Here is a 16,055-nt window from a genome sequence, read left to right on the forward strand (position 1 = left end):
AATTCCACTGAAATATGTCAAACAGGAGTAACCACCTTGATGGATCAAGATACCCACCCAAGTACAGAAATGACACAGAGAATAGGCGGATTTCTAATAAAACACATGAATGAAGTTGCCACTGGGAGACAGTAGACTTTCCTGCATGCAACAGCTTTTAAACATCCAAAATAATCCTGTTTTGCATCAGGAAGTTATCAATAACTCTCAAAAAAAGCCGGAGACTGTGCTATTAGCAATTCTAGAATAACCAAGAACCAAGCAGGCAGGAACATGACCAGGATGCAGGAGCCCCGGGTTCAACTCCCGGCTCTGTTCAAGTCAAACTAAGGACTTGAACTGCAATGTCTGGCTTTCTAGAAAAGCATCCCTAACCACTGAGCTTTTGCTCATTTTCACATCTCCGTCCCTCTCTCCCGCCTCCCTGCTTAAAAGCCATGCTAAAGGGGAGGAATGCTTTCTGGCATTTTTGCAAGTTTTATCTAAACCGGTGCGTTTCCACTGGAAATTACTGTTTCACTGAACTGTGACAGACAATAGTGGCTATTACTGTAGGCCAGATAATACCTCTACAGTTGAAAACGGGGTCTTGGGAAGTGTTAAGTGATTACGTTTTAATTAGAGCTGCTTAAATTTTTTCCAGTTAACGATTTTCTGGCATAAAGTGCTGGAAGGTATCAAGCTGACCATAACTTTCAATGGAAAGCAAGAACAACCGCCTGCTCACTTGCAGGGTGGGAAATTCCCCTTCCACCTCCGCTCCTGAGGGTGAGCCCAGGCCTTGGTTAATAAGGGGCTGGCACGCCGCAGTTATGCAGCTGAATACTGCACATCCAGTAAATCTGATTTCACTCCATGTTCAATGCAGCTTGTTCTACACATAACTTTCAAGCTCGCTGTTCCTCCCATTGGCTTTAGACTATACATAATCTAGCTGAAATCAGTGATGTGGCTTAGTGTCACGCACTCAACGTGAATATGAAATATTGCAGGATCGGAAACTAAATCTTTTAGTATCAGTAATATCACAGAACGGGAGTGACACAGAACACCAAACTTCGATACTCCAAGACATACAATATAATTAATGAGCTGTCTTCAGCCTTGCCTATACTTAAAATGTTTTGTCTACGGCTAGAGCTGCATGGGCACACTCTGGAAATGTGGCATGCAAAGAAGCTATATTGGCAAAAGCATCTTATTATAGCTCTCTCAACAGGAAAAAATTGTATCAGCAAATAGATTCTTTTGCCTGTATAACTGTATCTCTACCCGGGCTTTTGTCAACACAGTTCTTTTCTCACAGTCCTACTCAGGAAAGCTTTCTAGTGTATGAAAGGCCTGAGATTGGTGGCTGAGTATTATCTTCTACATGGATGTTTACAGTTTCCAGCATCTTCTCTGAAAGAATCTCACTATAAGTAACACACAATTATTTACCGGAATCAGGCACACAAAACTCGGTCTATTTTCAGTCTGAATAGTTTAAACTGTGCTGTGGGATTCTTTGATGGGTTGGCTGGGAAGGAAACAAAACGCTCTCCTGCTGATGTGTTCTAATTCACCTCCATCTATGTTTGGTACAAAGAAACGGAGGTAATCATACATACTGCTGCTGTGTGCTCTGCAAGTACCCTGAGCCTTCATTTGAGCAAATGGCACATTGCACAGTGATGCAAACAAAGGATTTGATAGTATATGCAGTGCAAACCAAACGCAACGGTCATTTATGTCCTGAAGTGTAGAGAAACAATGAAGCCTTTTTATTTAATTAAATATGAATGTCTCTAGATATAAAAATAAACTGCAATTTTAATCTAAGAATAGAAATTTCAGTTTCTGATATATGGTTATATCCCAACTTCAGACTTAGGGAGGCTGTATGCATTTACCATTTTTCTGCATGTTAGGATTTTAATGTGTTAAACAATTAATTGAACGAGTGTCTCTTATTCTAAAGGATACCTATTATTTATTTTTACAGCCGTATATGCAGACTTATCAATACATTTTTGCATTGATACACTGTAAAATAATTATATGCTAAAAGCACGGAAACTACCAGAATTCCACATATGACATCAGGATAAAAGTAATAGTATTCTGGATAGAAGCTAAGTAGTTCCTTGCAATAAATAGTGTCAGAGTTATAGAAAGGATACCAATTAGTAATGTGCAAAGACATTTTAATATCCTTCTGGCACAGGAAGGGACATACCAGGTTAGTGGTTCATCTCATCTAGGAACCAGTCTCTGACACTAGCCATAACCAGAGATGTTCTAGAGGAAGACGCAAAACCTGCCTGATAAATATGGAATTAAATGGCTACATTTAAACTACCTTTCCAATATATTCATCAGAAAAACTTTGGCTCATGCTGTGAAACATAAGGGAGTTTTATACTTTTCTGATACTGGGATTAAAAAAAAATCCCTCAAACTCATTCTAAATAATTCACCTGTGGATGTTCTCATTATTCAAAAAAACTCCAAGTTTTCGGTTTTTTTTTTCTGGTTTTAGCCCAGGTTACATTGCTGGCAAAAAATCCATAAGCTAAACATATACAAAATGTATTTCTTGCTATTAATTTGTCACCTTTTGAATGCACTGAATTTACCTACCACCAGCTGAGAAATGTAGACAATTAAAACAGTCTTCATAGTAACAGTTATTGTACAGAAGCACTCAACCTAACAGTAATTTTTGACAATGTAAACCTATGATTTACTCAGGCCATGAAAAAGTTTCACTTTTTTTAAATTTAAAGAAATTCACTTAGTGTAGGAACCAAGGGAGAACTAGCACTTGCCTTTTATGAATTTGTAGAAAAGAGCAGGAAAGAGGAAAATATGAAACATGTTCCCTCTTGCATTTCCCAGAATGAGGGCATTAGATGTGTTTGCAATATAAGTAGCTGAAGCCGACTGGCACCAAGCCCTGACAAGCTCCCTCTTTAATAAAGTGTGTTTTTCTCAATACCAAAATCTAATCAGCAGAACTTGCTTGATTCATTCTAAATGTAAAACATGTTAAACATCCTAGACACTTAATATGTGAAAAGGATCATTATTCACAGACTCTTAATCAAAGCTCCATTTGGTGTCATTATTTGTTTGGTTTTACATGTTTCCTGCTTGCTTGAATGAAAATTTCTAGTATTGGTAATTGTCACAACTAGCTCAGAGAAGCTAGACAAGGAGTTGTGCTGCATTCAGAAATTCCCAGGCATAACATGTTTTGGGTTTGGGGTGGGTTTTTTTGTAAAATTCTGTAGTGTTTGCTAGGCTGTAAATTATTGATTTATTTTGGTGATTTACTTTGCAGCAAATTGAAGCTATATGCAAACTAAATACAACTTCACTTAAGCTAATTAGGATGATGGGGGCTATAAAGATCCAGCAACTGATAATTGTATTTATTTGACGTGTATACTGTAAGCCAAAAATATCCCCCTCTCTCTCCCTCCCCCGTCCTATATTTCTTTAACAGTTTCAACTCCTCTGTCTATGAAAGTTTTAAGGTGCTAGGTATGTGAAGCAATATGTATGTGAAGTTTTAAGGCGATGTGTATGTGAAGCAATGGCATGGGAAGGTGTTAGATTCTCCTGCCTTATCTATAAGGAGAGATCTCCCCCATATTGAGGCTGGGGAGGGTTTAGGCCAGCAAGTGGGGGCTAGGGAAACAGTAAAGTACTCACGTTTTTCCCCTGAAAGTCAAAATACAATTACCAGTGTTTGTCATATGAAACATAGACTGAACTATCTTTCTTTTTCTGTACTTTTTGGGGCCACAGATGTTCCTAGCAAAAACAGGTTCTGAAGGTATCAGCACCCAGGAGAACTGTCTGACCAGCGTCACTGGAAGTCTGGCACCATGAGACATGGGCCACGACTGCCGTGAATGGAGATTTCACCCTTGCCTCACCAAAGGCAAAGTTCATTCCCTGGAGTTTCAGGGCTGCTCTCATGGCTTTCCCAGAAAGAGAGGAATCTGACTTTCGATGTGTATTTTCTAGAGAGGAAAATAATCCCACCGTAGATTTGTATCTCAGCATCAAAGGTCCAGCGATTGCATCTGGAGCGGGATGTAGTGGATCTGAAGAAAAGCCCAAGCTCTGTCATGGATACACAACACTGACGTGTTGGCTACTGATGTAGATATATTCTGGCTAACTTTAAGCTCTCCAGGTTGGATACCTATAGCAGCAGAGATTTGGAAGTACGTGGATGGGATTCAGAGACCACAACATTCTGTACTCTTGAATCTACAGAACGGAAGATATTTAGATGCTGAAGCACAACTCTGCATCAGGGCATGGGGAAGGAAAAGAGTTCTTGTTAACGAGAGCCGGAATCACAGGATACACCATTTCACGTTCCTATTACCCCGGACAGACCTTACAGGTGAGCTCTGAGAGTGAGAGGCTGTGAGATCCCAGTGCCTGCAACCATAAACAACCACCGCTCTCAAGGCTTTCAGACTCTCTGCTGTGAAACTGAGCACCTGAAAGCCCCAACTACAATCTGAAAACAGATCCTTTCCATCCCAAGTTCTTTCCTAATGAAATCAATATTCTGGTCAGCTCCACCACTAGAAATAGCAGCTGCAGTATGTAGGGGAACATATTTCGTTTTCCTAACTCCATGTACGGGTGTTGCACAAATGAAATTTTCTCTGATTTTCAGGCTGTATAAAATATTGAAATTAAAATGAAATGTAATTGTCAATGAATGGAAAGTATTACTTTTTGGCCAGCTCTATTTGTACATATAAAGTATACTAGACACCTCAATGTGTCTTTCGCGCCATCTCAAATTATTTTCCTTTATTATATTGTTGAGATTTCCAAAGCCAGCTGCTTAGGGGTTTTCAGTGCCCAAATTCCCACTCATTATTTCATTTGACACTCAGATCCCTTGAGCAGCACTGAAAAATTACTGAGCCTTAATATCTGTGCAAGAATTCCAAACAATAGCTACAATGAAGAAACTGGTCCTGACACTAAAAAAACAATGAATATATAAGACAAATTGTGTCTGGAGAGAGCAAACACATTAAAACAGGCTACCAGTAGCGTCTTTCAAAAGATATACTGTGTAAGCTGCATACTTTTCAATAGCTCAAGGGGCTTATAGTCAATAAATTTAACAGGCTGCAACCAAAAAAGTCTAAGTGAAAGTACAGTATGTAAATGGAAGTTAGAGTGTGCTCTTTTCAACCTTAGGACAGAGTTAATAGAGGGGAAATGACAAAATACATAAAAAGGAATGTACAGGATTTGACAGAGTATATATATTTTTTCTTTTAACTTCAAGGCAAACTACCAGACTATTTTGGTTTACAGATAAATCAAACAAAGAACTTTTATCAGTTTGCATAAAAGTCTCATTTTCAGTATTGGTAAGATTAGGCTTCAGAGCCTCATTCTGTATGGGCATGTAGGGGATTACAAAGCAAGTAGCATAAATACTGACCTCGTCACAAAGAGATTAGCTTCAATGATTATATAGTAAAATAGTTATGCTTTCTGCACTTAATGTTTAAAATATCCCTTGACAGTTTCTGTAAAGCTCATGGATATCCCAGGTAATAGGGTAATGACAGCAGCAGTATCTGACAGCCCCATCACTGCCTCTAGACATTATTCACGCTATTCTGATGCTTGGTCTGGGGAGCTGGATCCTCAGCCTTGTCAGATATGTTGGCAGTGGCTCGCTGTTTATGTGATAAAAGATGTTTCCTTTAGGAATTCCCTCTATTTAAAGTTCTACTAAATGTAAATGCATTGGACCATCTTGTCCTCATGATTATATTCCTGTTAAATCAATTTTTCAGGACCTATACCTGACATGTCCCAGTGTGACTAAGAGCACATACAGGTTGATTTTCCACTAACTTAACCTTCATGTTGACATTTACACTTGTTTAAGGTGTCAGTAAATTTGAACTAGCTGGACTATTCCAACTGAGATTCTCTTTTCTCAAAATTTTCTCTTATTTTGCTGTTTCCAAAAAGCTCATGCTGGGAAGGTATTGGGTCAGCAAAGGATGGAGACTGTACATGTAGGACAATCAAGACCTTGGCACTGGATACAAGCCTGACCTGAAGTCTGTGCTTTGCCTTAGTGGTGACTCTTTGGAATAAAAATCCTGCTCTGAAAGAGGCAGAGCAGAAAATGGTATGGAGGTACCTGCAGCTTAAGTTGGTATCTTAACACAGAATGCGACAGGCAGAAATCCCTTCTCTGTGTGAATAGTTCTGTGTTTCTGAGTGCATTCTAGCTAGTTTATTGTTCCCCAGCAGGATGAAAATAAATTCACCAGAAATTGTCATCTACTTGTCTCTGCTCCTATGAAATGGTGACGCATCAAAATTTTCTACTTACCCCAGTGATGTAATTTGAAAGTTTGAACATATATCGGTAGCTGCATATAGTAGAAGACAGTGAAGGAAGAGGCTTGGTTAGTTTGCTTGCTAATTGCACAGAGTAATCGCTATTGTTAACTGTATAAGAGTAAAGTTAATTTTGGTTCACGAGACAAGCATGCCTGTATAAGGGACAGAGCACAGAACAAAATCATGTAGTTTATCGAGGACAGGCCTTTCTTACATTGGTTGGGTACTTTGCCTCAAGCAAAGTGCAGTCTTTTGTCTAACATACTACTAGCAAAGGAATCAGTGCCTTATAGGAGGCTATAAAAATTATGTTAAAACTAGCAAAATTGATTAATGTTTAATTATGTTTAAAGCAAAAAGATTTAAGAATCCTAGGTTCTGACTTGCTAAATTGCTTCAACTAAAGATGTGGCATGTTAAGATTTTTCTTGAACAATATTATCTATTAAGTTCTATAAAGCTATGTGAAATAGGGCCTGGATTTCTTCCCTAACTTCACATCAATGGAAAGTGAAATAAAGTAGAAAGGAAAGACAGGACCGTACTGTGGATCTGGGTTTTTTTTGCTTTTTTTTTTGTTTTTTTTTTTGAGAAATATAGCACAAAACTTGTCTATGAAAGGTGGTCACCAGAACTGGCCATTAAGTTTCTGAGAAAGCCTTTTAATCATAATTATGGGTGTTTGTACTCTCAGTATGCCATTTCTTAGGCCAGGTCTGCGCAGCAGTTTGTGACTGCTGTGAAATGGGGACGTAGCCAAGCAATACGTACGCCAGTCACACTGGGCAGTGGTAGCAGCCTGACTTCAGCAGCACGGAGCGCAGCTGCAGCTGGTTTAAAACCTAGGTCATGTCTACAGTGAAGCGCTGTCATGGTGGAGACGCAGGGAACTGAGCCCCAAGCCTGGCTGTGCGTGCAAGTCGTTGGGGAAAATAAACTGTCTATTCTTGATCAAGGGAGCTATGTCTGGACATGCACAGGATGTGACAGACGAGCTCTTGCTATAGAAAGGCATTAGTAACCAGCCAGCCAGGGAAGGTGACAGACCGATTAGAGGGGCCCATGAAAATAAAAATCTTTCCATAGAAGAAAACTAATCCTTCTCTTGTTTTCTCTGCAGTTAAGCTGAGAAAGCCTTATCTCGCCTATCATCTAATGAAAAATACACATCCACTGCGGTAAATATTCATCTAAATATGGCTAGCAATGCGCTTGGTCTTGTAATTACCTTTTCCTGTTAGATCCCCTTGCTTCTTTGACATCGTCGTGCTACGGATAATTTCATGACAACAGTCTTGAGAGCAGAGAACTCAGTTTCTTCTAAGGAGAAGAGAAAACAGAAGGTTTATGAGGACTACATTGGTCATGCCACCCCCGGGTGACTTATTGCACCATCTAACTGTGTTAGCTGATTTTAATAGGAAAAGGCAAAAGGCCAAGCAGCAGATATACTTGCCGTATCCACAACCTAGCCAGATAGGAGACTCTTGTGCTTTCAGATGGCATAAAAGGGTGAAAGATTAAATGCTTTCTTTTTCTTTACTGCTGCTTAAAAGTCTTTGAAGAAACATTGATTTTCCTTTTAGTGAACTTGTTCCATAGTTTTGTTTCCAATGGTTTGGGGCATATAAGGGCTGCTTGCAAAATTCTTTGAACAGCTTTACATTCTGGAAGGAATTTGAACATGCTATTGCACACTCCAAAATACATCAACTTATACATTGCTGAATGTTAAAAAAAGTCTGGCTCATTACATTTATAAAACTAGAAACTTAAAACAACCTACAGGCTTTAATATAAACTCTTTTACTTGTCAATTCTATTTATTTCAATAAAGAAACACTGTTTTAACTATAGTCATGATAGTTTCTTTATGAAATACATTTTTATCCAGCTATAGGAAAGTACTCACTAGTATTCTGAATTATACTAATTATAATTTCTAACTGTAGTTAGCCAGAGAGTATTTGAGATGGATAGGGTCTGTCTTTGCCATAGTATAGTTTTTTTTTTTCCAAATATCTGAAGCAAATGTAAATTACTGAACTGAATGATAAAAAGAGTTAGCATTCAAATAGACAGTAAGCTACCTCTCGGTCAAATGGTATCACACAGAGTAAACAAAGTCAAATGGAAATAAAATGGGATGCTTAAAAACATGTAAGAAGCCCTGAGTGAAATATTCACAACAAACAACATATTTTATTAGATTAACTCTATCTACAAGTAATCGGTGAAGGATTCAAAAGCCCTTTGGAAGCTGGTAGGAAGGTCTCCCTGACCATAGACAGGTCAACACTGAAAAGTTGTGAAAAGTTTACCTAAGCTATCTAATTTTTAAATTCACATGTTCATTATTCAAAACTATGCATATATAAATAATTTATTGCATAGTAAACGTTTTAATTTAGTGGATAATAAAGGAATGCAAACACTTTATGTGAAGATGTTCTAGCCAATGAATTATTTGTGAACCAGTTTTATGATTACATTAGTGGCTACTTGCTACTCTTGAGTCTAGATTTGTTTTGTGTCACTGGCTACCAAATATTCCACTGTATTGTTTTCACTTCCTACCCGGGCTTTATTTTTCTAAATAAATATGTATAAATAAATGTTAAGATAGTGGTACAAATACAAATGAACTCGTCTTTTCTTCCAGTAAGAGTCATGGCTTTTATTTCAATATCTGTATACATCATTTTGGAGTGTTCACTCAGTTCTGATGGCCAGAACGTCAGGAACCGACCAACCTTCAGACTGCTGGAGACAAAACTGTCAAAGTAGAGACATTCCCAGTCCAGTGGAGAATTTTGAGTTGTCTCTTGAGCTGCATATGCATCCTGCTAGGTCTGACAAAAGCAATGAAATAAAACTGCTGCCTCCCAGGCCCACCACACACAGCACACCCCAGCCAGATCTTTCCCCTGATGCAGTGGCAATGGGCTGAACCCAAATCCCAGGTGGATGTTCTCGCACTAAGGGCCTAAGAGATGCATTTCTATTTCTTTGAGCCCAAAGGTCTTCAGCACAATGACATGGTAATAGTTTTACAAGTGAACACTATCTCACAAGTGACTGGATATAAACCTGTTTTCAGAGAACTGCTTGCACTGCTGCAAGTCTGTGTCATCGTTCCTTCCAAACTCACACACGCTGAAGGAGCCATAAAATCCATCCAAATCTAGGAGACTCCTCTTATCAAATTACAATAAATGAAGTACTGCTGGTCAAATCTTGATTCTAAATGACAACCAAGTACCTTTTAAATTATAAAATTACGACAGAGCTCAGTGCTATCATTATCATTAAATGCCACCTCTGAAAAATGCTCAAGAAATATTGCTGATTGTTCCTAGACAAAGGAAGTTACTGTTGTAGAGATATTACAATTATGGAGTAGTTTATATCATTTAAAGTATATATTTAGCTTAATTGTGGTAAAACTAGATAGCATTCTGTTGATTTCATAATTGCTAGAAAAACTGCAAAATAAAATACATGTTTTGGGGGACCGAGAATTTGATGTGGTTTATAATCAACAACATTGTTCACAGTGACGAATCTGAGTATACAGAAATCATTTCGCTTCGCAGCACTGATGCTAACACTTGCTTTCCCACTCGCTTTTCATTACCATTGCAAAGTAGTTTTCATAGACAGTGCTTATTTTAGTCATGGCAGAAACTAATGAATTTTTCAGACTTGTGTCTGGGTTTTATTATACTCCTATACAATCTTTTATTATACTCCTACAAAACCTGTTTTTTAATGTATTGTACTATCAAAGAGTGGGCTGAGAATGCCCTTAGTTCCCTTTGCATCTTTTTTACAACTTTATAATTCAGAGATTTAAACTTCTCTTTACCCACTATGAATTGCTAGCCTCTGAGTCTAGCCTTGGATCTCCCTCTGGGTCACCGTGAGTGTTATTTACGCTACAATCTCACCCAGAGCCTCTCTAGTTTGGGCCCTGTTGTACAAGACAATGTAAAAAACAAAGCAGTAAATAGTCCCTTCTCTGAAGAGCCTGCAGTTTAATACATTTACAGCACTTATTTTAGTGAAGTAAAGAGACACTTGAGCTAATCCTTTTCAAGCTAACATGCATATCTCCACTCTGCTGGAGTGTAAGCACAGCCTAAGTAGGTAAGACAAGGATGATTGGAAGGGGAACTAAATAAGTGACAGGAAAAGGGGAACTCATAATTCCTCCCGCCACACAGCTGACATGAATGTGGTATTCACAGCAAGAAATCCAGCAGAGAAGACAAGACATTTTTATGTGGAACTGTCAGTCTAAACATCATTTTGCCCTTTCTGAAAAATCCTTCTCTGAAGAGACACGAACCCCACCAGAGCGATTCACAGTGCTTTCAAACGTTGAAGTTGCCGGTGAATCTGCTCATAAGGTGAAACTTGTGGCTGCTCGGGTGCCCAGGGAAGACAGCAACATTGAATGCATTGATTAACTTTGTGCTGTTTTTTAAAGGAATGGAAAGAGGTTAAAAAAAAGAATTGAAAGGGAAGGCGAGAGAGAGTTTGGCAAGACACAAGGAGTTAACAGACTCTAAACTCCATTCTCTGTTTTCCTGCTGCCTTTCACTCGGCCAAGTCACTTCTCTGCATGCATCGATTTGCTCAGTGGAAAATAAGACCGACAAAGATCTTTCCTACTTCTACCATTCCTTTGCAATCCGAGATCTGTGAGCGGAAGGTGTTACAGGTGTGTGGTGCGGGATTGCTGTCGTGTACCAAGCGTCTCTCCTGCTAGACCAGAGGGAGCTGGCTGTTCCCTTGGAAAGGGGGTCTGAGTGCTGAGCAGGCAGACCCTGTCACGAAAATCCTCCGATACAAGGGCGTGGAGAGAGCAGCATTAAGGGATGGACTGTGTGCATGCTCCAAGTTTGCTGCTCCTCCACGGTACAGATGGGAGCTGAGTGAGTACCAACTAATTCGGATCGGAGGAAGGAAAAGACAGTTTAACCCTTTCCATGGGCAGGAAAGGGTGATTTAGCTCACCGGATGGGGGACTCAAGATCAGTTCCAGAGACATTGCCTGAGCCTGTCTGAAACCTTTTGTCTCCTTATGCTTTATTTCTCTATCAATCATCTGTAAAATAATATTAGCTCTTTGTATTTCACAGGTTTGGATAGGACATGACTAACCTTCACAAAGTAGTCCTACAACATGGTAATAAGATGGCAAAGAAGTACCAGATAGACACTGTAGTGAAGAAAGGCTTTAGAAAACTAAATGAGTTTGAAACAGTTGAAAATTGAGACCTTCACAAGAGTAAAACATGCTTTTTTCTCTCCTGTCATCCACCGTTACAGATCAATGCTCCTTACCTATTCTATACTCCTCTCACAGCCTCACACATCTACTATCCTGGCTGCCTCTTTTGGGAACACTAAAATAATAACGGAGAGACAATAATACTGGCATTTTGGGTTGTAGTTTTATTATGTAAATTAGTTCCAACTGACAACTGAGTGGCGAGTTTAAATAAAGCAGTAAATACTTGTAAGGTCTTGTTTTGGGGAAGACAGGCAAAGGTCACTATTTTTTCCTCACTCACTGTGTTCACTCCAGGATAAAAGGCCTTGGGACTGTGACAGCCAGATGCTTCTCTCGGGGCAGGGAAAAGCAAACAAGCCCTCCAGAGATTAATGGAGATAACTGTGTGTGGTCAGGGCTGATCCCTTGCAGCATTTAGATCAGTATACTCTCAAACTTTGGGAAATGCTGCCTTCCATGAGCACTAACAAATCTGCCTTTTTGGGGTATGGATCTATTGCAATCACTCTTGTAATTATGCAGCACCACTAGACATACCTAAACTGGCTTTAAAACACCAGCTTCAGTACATTCTGGAGAAAAATCACTGTGGCTGCAACATCCTGATGAGAAGCTGAATAAAGGCTTGAGCTTGGTTATTCTTTAATGAGCTTCACGCTAGCACAGAGATACTCTTAGCAGCATAAGAACTAGTTAGCATAAAGCCAACTTAAGTATCTGACAGCAGTCAAGAGAGATCCTCAGATGCACAAAGGATCGCAAGCAGTACGGCACTGGCAATGACAGGGCAGCGTGCTCTCATATACCTATATATCTAAACTGGTCATACTGTGCATGACATCTGATAACAAAAAGTAGATGGAGTTAAAGTGTCTGTTCAACTTGAGAGTGGCTAACTCTCGCAGCTCTGTGAGCCACATACTGACAGTCATGAGGCAGCTACTGCGCGTCTTAGAAGACTGAAAGAAATGCTAACCATGGGAGTAGTTTCCTGGTGAAAGATGGTAACTGCTCTGCAAGGATCCTTGGTCTCCTTCCAGGCAGGGTTAGCAAGCCAGCAGTGTCCTCTGGTTCACCCCTCTCATGGGCAGGGATACAGCTCGGTGGAGGAGAGTGACCATATATGCCCCCCACACTGCAGACCACAGCTCATTTCAGATTCTGTAAAATGGTTTGCATCTACATACTTTAAGGCCATACTTCAAACAGTTTTGTAGACAAAGATAATATCATTTTTAATAGCATAACCTATAATATATTCTCCATTAACTACTGAAGTTCAATTTTGATACTGGAAAATCTAAGCACATTCTTTTAAGCTTTTACTTTCAATGATCATTTGATTTTTCCGACACATGGCATGTCTGATTCAATGGTATTGGCTCCTCTGTTTTTAAATAATATTCTGCTTTCCAGAATACTAGAATGATTATATTTAGACGTCTTTAAAAAGCTGTAGTGACAGCAATTTCAATCAAAAAAGAGAAGAAAATAAGACTTTCTTTACAATGCATAGCAGCAATTGAAACAAGCCAGAAATAAGAAAGGGAAAACCAGTATCAGGATGCTTTGGTTTCATTCATACTGAAGTTTGTTGTGTTGCAGAAAAATTATATGGATCCTATGTATATAAGTTAATACTGCAGTAGATCACCATTGCCATCTCCTGGTAAATAAACCATATAACTGTATTCTGATGCTTTTGCTAAACAGTCATATATTGTACAACTGTGGAGAGATTACACCATAAAGAGGCAATAAAGGATTTAGGGTATTTATTGTGAGACTATCATTGCATTTTTATTCTTTGCTCACATAAGACCTTTATAAAGAACTGCATTACAGTTGATAAATAGTGGCATTTGTTCTAATGCACTCTTTACACTGCAAAGAAATACTGCTAGTTATGACTCTGTAAATTAAGGTGAGACGATGGATATTGCTGTGATTGAAACAAATACCAGGGCTGTTTAAGAAAAACCCACCATAACCAGAACAAATATACACAGAGAGAGAAGGTATTAGTTTGCAATGTATTGTAATGAGAGAGAGACAAATATGGAATTGTGCTCCTGTAGTCAGCCAAGACAATGTCAAACAGTGTTAAGCAACACTACAAAGCCAACAGCAGGGATAACAGCACTGACAACAATAACCTGTCATTTCACTGTCTGGTAATTTTAATCCTTTTATTTTCTTGCCACTTTCATTGCCCTTCCCAGTGCCATTTTCCATTTCACTTTTCTCTCATCTATGCTCCCTTTCGTCTTTCTGCAGCTACCTGAAACCTCCTGTTAACATTATATTTCCTCTCCTGCTCGGAGGGTCAAAGAGTGGGCTGATTCGGAAGCTAGTACGAACAATCCTTGCCCCAACAAAACTCTCTCTGTGTCATGCCAGAGGCTGCAAATACTCACCTGGTCACATAATCTCTCACAGTCACGTGAGGAAGGAGAATGAGATGTGCCTACAACTCATTACCCTTCAGGCCAGAGTGCAGCATTCAGCGTGACGCTGAGCCTTGATAGATCATCCTTTCAATCAAATCAGTAAACAGAGAGAATTGCTACCTAACTGGCAGTAAATTTCAGACAAGTTTGCCAAGGAGCGACAGATGAGTTGAATGCTTGTACCTTGCTTTGCTTGTGCATTGCTTTTGCAATGCTTCTCTCTGCAGCAGAGAAAGTGAGTCCTATCACTTGCAGCTGCTCATCTACTGCCAGTACTGCCAATTAATACGACAGGAAACAACCCCTTTAACAAGTTTTTGCTTTTTCCTGTAGAAGCAGAAGAAATGTTGGTAGCATTCTGGAAGAAACTAGAGCTGAAGGTTTTCCGATAACACTGAATTTTTTGAAACTACAGCTGCATCATGAAGAACATCTGCTTAAGAGTGGCCTTCATGATGGTGACAATTCAGTTTGTTTCTTTCGTTTCACCAGCCACATATACGGACTGCAGTAGACACGTTCAATCATGAACATTGAAGATGATGATGATAAATGTGGGCAAGTGTAACAAAATTTCAGAGTTGCCATAGTATCAGAAACAGATTAACTGAGACTCAGAAACAACTGTGAAGTTGCAGGGTGTAGATACCTGGAAGAAAAGGAGAGCTTTGGAATGAAAGTGAGAAGAGGGTCTTGAAGGACTAAAGAGAATACTTTTTTTCTCATCAACTTAGTACTTCCCAAGGGGTCTCAGGGTTTGGTTTTGGACTCACAAAGGCATTTAGAAACCAATCTATGGCAGGTTACACTTAATGATCATAATAGCTATTAAGGCCAAATGGGACTAGAAAACACAGGCTTAATTTTTAGACTATCCCAGGGGATCTAGAATCAACGCACAAGGCTAATGGTATCTCCAGTCTTTGTTATTAGATTATGCCTGGAAACTTTTCCCTGAAGCAACACTGTAATTATTTATGCTATTTTTATTTGCTTTAGCTGTTCCCTGCTGTTTAAAAAAAATAAACACTTCCTATTGAAGAGAAATGCCAAGGGTAAGAGAGGGGTAAAACTAATAGCTTCTTTTGGAAATGGCAATGAAAAATATAAACTCCTATATTCATGAAAAGGAGAAGACAGGTACAAACTAAAAATTGAGATATATTATCCCTGATACAGAGCGTGGCAGCCAAGTCTGGAACCGAAAAGAAATCAAGGACCTACTCATTCTAATGCGTTTACAAGAGCATGTGTGTGTCAAGGAAACATTGGTTTAAGAACACACTAGAATAAAAATAGGGAATGCAATTTCCACTGCTCTGTCTGTGATAAGGTATCAGGTTTCCATGAGCAACACGACAGCCAGAATGTGTTTTTGTTGCCTCTCATGTCCATGCAGGACACAAAGATGAAAGTAAGAGTGCAGCGTATGTCTGATCCTGTATTACCTTTTTGACAGCCAAGGTTGCTCTAAAACATCTAACAGATTTTGAATGTCCCACTGCCTTTGATCTGTAGCAAGTACAATACTAAAATATATCAGGGGGAGATAACAACTCTAATGAATGAATAAACCATTTCAGGCAGTGAAACGCAAGATGAAGTAAGGAAACAATAGTCGCAAACACTGGTTTGTGCAGCTACAGTGCAACAGGCATGTGGCCTTCTGGGGTAAGAGGCTGGATCCGCTGTATTTGCTGTATCCATAGAGTCATTCACTCCTAAATCAACTGCTTTCTAAGAGAAATCCTCTCAGAATATCAAACCAGGCAGTGATGCTATACCTTGTGGACAGTGCTGTCATGGGGTAGCAAACAAAAAATTAAAGTTGCAGTGTCACTGAACATCAAACACATGCAGGGCAACAGTAATGCGTGTTGTGGTTTGCTGCTGGTGCTGGTTCA

This window comes from Apteryx mantelli, chromosome 9 (genome assembly GCF_036417845.1).
Source record: "Apteryx mantelli isolate bAptMan1 chromosome 9, bAptMan1.hap1, whole genome shotgun sequence".
Lineage (NCBI taxonomy): Eukaryota > Metazoa > Chordata > Aves > Apterygiformes > Apterygidae > Apteryx > Apteryx mantelli.